General features: G+C 40.6%; 1 protein-coding gene across 1 annotated transcript in view; it reads left to right on the top strand.

The window, feature by feature from the left end:
• The first annotated feature begins 6,421 nt into the window (after positions 1-6,421).
• Positions 6,422-9,194, top strand: part of CUNH2orf88 (chromosome unknown C2orf88 homolog) — a 60,330-nt gene continuing 57,557 nt past the window's right edge. Inside the window, exon 1 of the mRNA XM_023712287.1 lies at positions 6,422-6,513. The gene's annotated coding sequence lies outside the window, so the exon portion shown is untranslated. The remainder of the gene's footprint in view (positions 6,514-9,194) is intronic.

The raw sequence follows: 9,194 nt of genomic DNA, 5'->3' as shown, positions 1-9,194 counted from the left end.
GATTTTGGCCTCCAGTGCAGCCATTTTTTCATTATCACCATTTTCAGCCATTGTGGCTAATCTTCAGGGCCGTGGTCCCACACGCGCGCCGCAGGCTCACCAGCAACGGCGAGACCGCCCCACTCCTCAGCGCCGCCGGCCTCACGAACGCGTTCAAAGAAGATGGACGCCCTCCCGGCAGGCCTTGCGGGCCGGTGGGCAATAAATGTATATTTTTTAAAAAAATGTTTTTAAGACTATTGACCAACAAAATGGGAAAATCTAAAAGAAATGGGTAAGTTCCTAGACACATACAATGTACCAAAACCAAACGGTGAAGAAATAGAGAATCTGCACAGATAAATTACGAGTATGGGGATTTAATCAGAAAAAAAAAAAAAAAAAAAAAAAGTCTCCCATCAAAAAAAGCCCAAGGGGCCAGGGAGATGTCTCAGTAGAATAAGCACTTCTCCAGCAAGCATAAGGGCCTGAGTTTTTCTCCACAAAAATAAATAAATAAATAAATAGCCTAAGACCTGAGAGCTACACTGCTGAGTTCTCCTAAACATTTAAAGAAACTAATATCAATACTTCAAACTGTTCTCAAAATTAAAGTGGGAAGAATACTTCCGAACTCTTTCTATGAGAACAGCGCTTCTGACAGCAAAGCCAGATAAGGACACCACAAGAAAAATGCTGCAGAACAAGGAGGTCCCCGAGGAGCAAACAGGCAAAAACGCTCAGCAAAACGTAGTGAATTGAATTCAACAGCACATTATAAAGATCATTCACTATGATCAAGTGGGATTTACATCCAGTATACAAAGAATTTTCAGCATACACAAAATAAAGTTAATATTGGAAAGGGATAGTAATTTCAAGTAAATGCTTGTGAGACAACTGGATATCAAATGGAGAAAAATAAAATTGGTCCCTTGTCTCATACCAGGCAATCATCAAAATTGTAAGAAACCTATCATAAGAAAACAGAAAGAACTACACCTCATTGATTTGGGCAATGATTTGTGTGTGTGTGTGTATGTGTGTGTGTGTGTGTGTGTGTGTGTGTGTTTACCGAAAAAGCTCAGAATCAAAAATAGACAAATAAGATTACATTCGTCTTCTACTCATCAAAGGAAACCATCAACAGAGCAGAACAATCTACATCTTATAGAGAATTGATATCCAAAATGTATGTGGAATTCAACTGAGTAGTAAGCCAATGACCCAATGTAAAAACGGACAAAAGACCTAAATAAACATTTCTCAGGACTGTCATACAAATATCCATAATAAATTTTGTTTAAAAATTTTATGAAACTGCCTTAAGGCTACATAAGTCCTATGCTGGGCAGTAAACTTAGTCTTCACAAGTTCAAGAAGACTGAAATCATGTCAAGTATTTTTTCCAACTACAGTGAGATGGCCCCAGAAATCAAGTACAGGATAAGACTTGGAAAATTCACAGAAACATAGAAATTAAAATACACATTCTACAATAACCAGTGGATCAAAGAACAGAAGAGAAATAAAAAGCTATTTTGAGACAAATGAAGATGGAAACACAAATACCCGAACTTAGAGAATTCAGCAAAGCATTTAGATAGTTGACAAAATAGAAGCCAAAATGTTCATCATCGCTAAGTATCAGGGAAATGCAAATTGGCCAAAGTGAGATCACTCGCGTCCAGCATAATAGATATTATCAAGGTAACAATTGTGGGGAAAAGAGAAGCTTTATACACTGTTAGTGGAAATGTACATTTTTGTAGCTATTACATAAAATAGTATGGAGGTTCCTCCCCAAATTAAAAGTAGAGATGGCCTTGTGGTCCAGTCGTCCCACCACTGGCTTTGTATCCACAAGAAAATAAAGCAGTATTGAAGAGAGACCCGTGCTGCCGTATTCACTGCAGCATTATTGACAGTAGACAAGATAGGAAATCAACCTAAGAATTTTCAGCATACACAAAATAAAGAATAAATATACAAAGAATTTTCAGCATACACAAAATAAAGTTAATATCAGAAAGGGATAGTAATTTCAAGTAAATGCTTTTGAGACAACTGGATATCAAATGGAGAAAAATAAAATTGGACCCTTGTCTTATACCATGCAATCATCAATCATGCGTCGACAGAACGCATAAGGAAAATATGCTGTAGAGACCTAGTGCCGTGCTATTCAGACATTACAAAAGAGAGAAACAGTTGAAATCTTGTCATTTATAGCAACAGAGGTAGTCTTGAAGAATATTATGCTTATAAGTGAGGTAAGTCAGACACAGCAGAACATGTACCAGCGTCCTCAAAATCACAGAAACAGAGTAAGATGGCGGCGGTGTGGGGCTGGGGCTTGGACTGGGGAAGATTCAGGAAATATTGGCCAAGGATGAAAGATTTCAACTGGGGAGTATACCTTCAAGAGATCTATAGCACATCATGATGACTATAGTTAACATATTATGAATATATAATATTTTCTTAGTTATTAGAAATAGAATAATCATAACCATATAGATATACTTGAACGTTGCTAACAGGGTAAAATTTAGGTGTCCTAATCTCAATAACTGAGGTGTGATGTTGTTGTTAGTTAGCTGATTTAGTCATTCCACAATGTACACATACTACAAAATGCATGTGATTGTTTTTTGTCAATTTTTAAAAAGTTGAAACATAAAGATGATTAGTGGGTATATGAAAAATGAAATCTCTGAGTGAAAATCAGGAATAGGAAACATTGAAAGTAGGAAGAGACTGTTCACAGTCCCTCACCCCTACCTGACAAAAACACACAGGTGAAAGTCTACTCCAGTCAGCTGGCGAAGCTCAGCTCTGCTGGGAAATTCCTTCACTGCTGGGACCAGTCAGGTAGCAATTTAACTGAAATAGACTTAACAAGCACCAGCCTGGCAAGCCCAAGGTCCCGAGTTTGATCCCTGGTACTGCACGCCATGCCAGCCCTGGAAGTGGTGTGGTGGCACACACCTATAATCTCAGCACTGGGGAGGTTGAGACTGGAAATGTCTGAAAAGCTGCAGATTTCATTTCTTCTTTTCTGCATTGAGTCCGATCTGCGTAGCGAGACACTGTATCTAAATAAATAAAAGTTTTTTAAAAGTTGGAACTGGATCAACATAGACCTGATTGACTCATCAATTATCAATTGCTCTTAAAATATATCCAGAACATGGATATGTATTTTTTAGGTTATAGCATAATATCATAAAGCTATAACCACTACATTTTATAGTCATTTTACTAAGAAGCCAGTGAGAAAACATTAACTTTCTTTTTTTGAAATTTCTTAAATTGATAATAATTAAATGACATAGTAAAGTAGGATAAGTTCAAGCGCAAGAAGCTTATTTCCTATTTCCTGATCAGCAACGCTGAATGAAATCTGATAGGAAGTTAACCTTCAATGTAATGTGTATGTTTTAATTTCTCCTCATAAGATGAAAGGCTTTCTTCTTCTTAATCTTCCATTTGCATGATGCATTTGGCTTCTTCTGTATTAAGTATTCCATGCTATTAAGCAGCGAAATTGCTTGCCGTTTTTTATAAATGATTATAAACAGTACTAAGCAATTAGTGTACATAAATATATTTCATTACTCAGAGCATTTATGTTGGCTATATTCCACGAAGTACAATTACTGATTGATAATTCTTTCAGAGCAGCAAGATCTTTTAATTGCAGGAATTTTCCAGATTTAAAATTTTAGGAAAACCTTCCCAAAATACAGCGGACTTGCTATTCATTTGTCACTACTTTGATAATTAAAACAATATTTAAACCCTTGTTTATGGTTATGACTTGGATTACTAAAAGACGGTTGATAAAGTTTGTGCGTTATCTCATTGTGGATAAGCTTGGAGTAGTACATAGCAAGGCAGAGTTTTTCTAAGTCTTCTCTCCAGGTTTTCTCCCCACATGTGGTGCCGGAGCTGAGCGCCAGCCTGAGCCGGTATTTTCTGTTCTTGCTGCTCAAGGTGGAGAACCTGAACCAGTAAGAACTTGTCAGGAACATGTTGCTATGATTTGGAATCTGCACATCGAAGATCGCTAATTTGTATCCACCTCAAGTTTTGAGAAACTCTGCTGTTACTTTAGGCAGATCATTCAATCTTTCTTTCTTGGTTTCTTTTCAGTGAGACGATGAGAGAAACATCAAATATAAGTAAATGAAGGGCAAAATAGAAGTCAGGTAACAGGAAACTGGGAGATAAATCTTTTACAGATAGTGAAAGGACCTAGATGCGGAGGGAGGTGGGGGTGGAAGGGTCTAACAAGCACTGAGTTGGGTTAGGTATGTGTACCAATGTAGTCACTGTGTAGTGCAAACTTGGCGCAATGTTTTTTAAAAATATATTTAGTACAGAGTCTACAGGGTCTCACTACACAGATCGGACTCATAGTGATGCTTGTGTTTTCAGCATCCCAAACACTGGGATCACTGCCGCCACGCCCAGTCTCAGTCACCATCTCAGCGTGCCCCAGGGGCGGGGCCGGCACAGCACAACAGGAGATCAGACCCTGGTCCCTACCTCTGCCTAAGCAGGCACTTTAATCTGCTCAGTTATCTGGCCAGCCCTGCCTGGGCCAATGTTTAAGAAAGCAAAGATGGATAAGAATTTTAGATAAAAATTTTAAAAGTGCAAGGAACCCATGATAATGATTAATTTAAACCCTGGGTTCTGGAAACAGCGTGTTTAGGTGTAGGTTATAACTGCATCTTGCTGTGTCACCTTGGACCTTTTACCTATCCCTTTTGTGCCCCAGTTTCCTCATTTGAAAAATAAGGACTGCAGTGTCTGCTTTGCGAGATCCTTGTGATACCGCACATGTTGAGAGCAGCGCGTGGTACAAAGCAAGTGCCTTCTAGCTGTCAGGTCTTATGATGACTGTTCCTCTTTATTGACAAGTGTTCTAGAACACTTGGAGACTCCAGGTCTCTGGCTAGAAAAACAGTAGTGAGGACATTCTATTAATTACATGAATTTGAAAGTCCCACAGGGGAAACCAAATTTAGAGCACTTTCCTGGGTAAGCTCTCAACTTGGGAATGACTTAGAGACCGAAGCGTGAAGGGCATTTCAGGTGGGACAGACTTCGAGGCAGGAATATGGACGTGTACTGTGGACCAGGAAATCCGAGGAAGGTATGGGGCTCCCAGAGCCAGAGGCTTGTTAGGCAGTTGAGGAGCGAAGATTGGATCTTTACCATTCCAGACTGATAGCTGCTTCACTTTATGAATTCAAAGCAATAGCTTGAACTATGAGAAGTAGAGAGCCTTTTTTTCTGTTGCTCTGCTTTTAGTTTTTATTTAGCTAGTGAGATAAAATAATCATAGCAGAACTTCAGTGGGCAGGATGGTGCCGCAGAAGGGAAAGCAAAAGGCCTTAGAGGCAAGGTTGGGGTCTCAGCTGGTAGAGCTGAGGACACTGCTGTGCCTCCAGGACTTGAAGTACGAAGGACCAGGGATGAGCCAGAGCTTGGGGTGCAGAGGACGATGGGAGCAGGGCTGCTCTGAGGAACAGATTCGCTCGCTCTTGGAAGTGCTGAACACAACACACCCACTAAGTGATTCTGTGGACCCCACGGAAAGCACTCCCTCCAGAGCAGCACCAGCGCCACTTCCCTTGTTATTCTCTGCATGACTCAGCACATTACTACTAGTATCAAGCTTTCTAGTTTATCATACAGTGTCATTCATGTTGCCATTAGGCAGGAGAGCCCAGCTTTGCTTTGTCTTTAGTGCCCGGAAATGGTTGAGTCTATAAAATTTGAGCCTCAACTTTATGGGCAGAAAGAAACTGGAAAGCAAAAAAGAACCTTAAAATTCTGGAATGATGATTTTTTGTTTATGCATTTCAAGTTCTCAGAATCATCTACTAAGTATTTCTTAAAATGAATTGGAATTAGGGGCTGGGGAGTTGGCTCAGTGGAATAAACACTTCCCTGTCAAGCACAAGGGCCTGAGTTCAATCCCTGGTTCCGCAAAAAAAAAGAATTGGGATTAAATGAAGTGCAGTATTGGCTTTTCTGTGAATCAGCAGAAGAACTTGAAAGAGAATATCCTATTATTTTGGTCCCTGGACATTTACATCTAGCCTGAAGAGAAAAGAAGAAATGAAATATGTAGCTTTCAGACATTTCCAAAGTGCCCGGTGGCAGCCAAGGTGAAGATCTCCATCTTTGTGCCCAGAACTAGCCTAGCACAATCTGCTGTCCCTGAGATGATTAGCTGCCACAAGGGATATTTGACCAGACTCTGTTGGTCTTTAAATGAAACAGAGCAGGAGAGGAGATGGGGAGACAGCATGCGTGCCATCATAATGCTGATCCTCGGGTGAAAGTGCATTTGTGAGCCAATCCAGCACTGCCTAGCAACCGTCTCCAGGCAGAGGGTTCTGGAAGCAGCTGCCGCTGCCTTGCAGGAGCCATCGGCCTGCACGCTCCCATCAGCCTGCACGCTTCTGCACACCACAAGACATCTGTTCTGACTATTCGGATTCCAGTGTTCAGGTACAGTTCTCTCTTAGCAACTCTTAATTCTAATTATTTTGTCTTAGTCATTGACACCATAAACCCAGAAATATTATGCTATTATTTTTATTCATCATTACTTTTTATTTATGCTCAGTTTATGGCATGAATATCAAGATCTTTAATTGTAAAACTACATAATGTCTGGAGTTAAGAGATTGAAAAATTTTAACCATTCATGTCTGTTCCTTTTTGGCCTAAACTCTACCATACTTTTTCCTATTAAAGAAATGCTTGGCTTATACAAAGATACAAACCCTAAGCACTAAGAGATTGAAATATCTGTGTCATACCAAACACACGGTAATTCACCACTGGGGCAAGCAGAAGGCTCGTAGGGGACAGGGACACACTGAGTCCCGGCTGAAGGCCCACCGTTTGAGGGCAGGAGTGCAGTCTGGTGCTCTTCAGCCAGGTGGGCGCTCTCCACTTCTAGAGGACTAAAGGAATTTTTTTTTTTTTTCTATTTCTGGACAGGTATCCTCAGAGGCAGGAATGCAATTTTTGCTTTAACAGTGTTTTGGGCAGAGACATTCTATTGTTTATGTTTGAAGGGTCCATTCCTGTTTACTGACTTTTCTGTAATTCTGGTTAACAGTTCCCAAAGCCTTTCTGGCAGCTTTTGGCAAGGCTGGTGGTGCACCGAACTTTCTCTAACACATGGTATTGAAGCCTGAGGCTTCCCACCCAGGGCTTGGACTGCAGGCCCTTACCCCACTCAGCCCACCCTCAGGTGCCACACTGGCGCCTGCTTCTCCATTTCCTTGTCAGCAAAGATCAGAGTAGCCATCCTGAGTGACTGATGCCTGCCACTGCCACACTCACCCACCCTGCCACATTCTTAAGTGGTCTCAGCCTGTACCCAGAATTCCACCCACCACCACAGGATGTGGTGTTGCACATGCTCCAGAAACTTTCTGTCCACCAGAAAACTCATCCCTGGCCTTCTTGGCATATTCATTACTTCTCCTTCCACGACTGAGGATAAAAAATTTGCTTGCCCCTGGCCCTTGCTTCAGGATGCAGCTAAAATTAGCAGCAACAAAGCAGATGTCTCTAGACTCAGTGAGGGGCAGGCAGGCCATAGTAGTTGAGAGGAAGTCTCCATAAGGAGAACAGTGCTCAGAAACTGGAGGAATGTAGTCAGTAGCATAGCCTGTTACTGGCCAAGTTCTTCCCAACACCCTGTGCTGCTCAGCCCCTCTTAATTCTGCCCAGGCTTCCTGTCCTTGGAGTTCTCTCGTTTCCCAATGTGCACACCTGCACCCGGCCAACCATCCATCCATCATGGTTGGTAGGAAGTCCCATGGCCTTTCCCCGTTGCTCTCTTCCTGATGTCCAGCTCAACTGAACCCACTGCGTCCTCAGAAGTCCCATTTCTTTGGACCTTCAACATTTTTCCAGACTATTCCATCACAATTTTACTCTAGTTGAAATCGAAGGACCTTACTTCATTTTCAGCTCCCACAAAAAGACCCTCCTTTGTTCAACCCTTGTAATCCAGAGCCAGGAGATAGACTGTCGTCCTCTTCAGCTCCCTGATCCCTTCCAGACCTTCCATTATTTTCATTTGGGAAACATTGTAGCATTTAAGAGCACACAATTTGGATTTGGATCCATATTTTGGGATGCTGAGTACGTCAATAAACATTTCCACATCTGAAAACTGAAGAAAAGGGTATCATTTTGCAAGGTTATGGTGAGGATTAAATTTATTCACAAATCTTTATTGATCAGTGTGCATCAGATATTTTTGAACGTACTCAAAACAGTTCCTACCCTCATGGAGTTCTCTGTGGTATCATTGGGCAGCAGTATTCAAAGAAGTTAATATAAATGCAGGGGATGGAGGGAGATGGTCAAGAAGAGAGATGCAGATGTAAAGGGAATCTAGAGGTGTTACCTACACGTGCTCGCTCCCTGTGAGGAATGTGATCAATAGGTACTAAAATTTTTTAATTAAACAAAAATCTGATAAAAAAATGTAACAAGTTTGACTGAAAGTCTAATTTAAATAGTACAGATGTGGAAAGCCTTGTAGGTGGCATTCAAAGTGAGGACAGGGACCCTGGGACACATCCTGTAGACTGAAAGGCAGCCACAGTGAGAGGGTGTGAGTGTCACAGAGTAGGGACAGTGACACGGGCTGGAAGAGAACTTGTGGGATATGAAATGGAGGCCATATGTGAGAGTTTTAAATGCAAAAAGAATCAGTAATTTTTATCAAAGTATAAAGGATTTATACATTTAAAAGATCTCTTGGAGTATGATTTTTCTAGAGGTTGATAGCTTTGCTTGCAGTAGATTTCCTTTAAAGGAGTGGGCAGGTACATGCATACTTCTAAAGTAGTTTCCTGTACCAAAAAAAAAAGTTATATAGGTTTGTCTGCTATCTCAATCTGTTGTATTCTTTCATATTAATGTATTTTGTGTAATTGTATCATATGGCCATATTGAATCATATAGCGTCAAATATTAGGTGTTATTTAATAGTGTTAATCAATTTTTTTCTCATATGCAAAATTTAATATTTAGTTACAGCATCTTTAGAATTAAAGTATATTTTTCAATTACATTTCCCCCCCTGATATTTCAAATTAGATTCCTTGACTGGAGAAAAGTAAATTTTCTTTTTCTTTCTTTTCTTTTTTTTTTTTTTT

The sequence above is a fragment of the Octodon degus genome, unplaced genomic scaffold (assembly GCF_000260255.1).
Source record: "Octodon degus isolate 3935 unplaced genomic scaffold, OctDeg1.0 scaffold00025, whole genome shotgun sequence".
NCBI classification, from domain to species: Eukaryota; Metazoa; Chordata; class Mammalia; order Rodentia; family Octodontidae; genus Octodon; species Octodon degus.
Note: the sequence above shows the minus strand (reverse complement) of the source record. Positions and strands in the feature narration are given on the sequence as shown.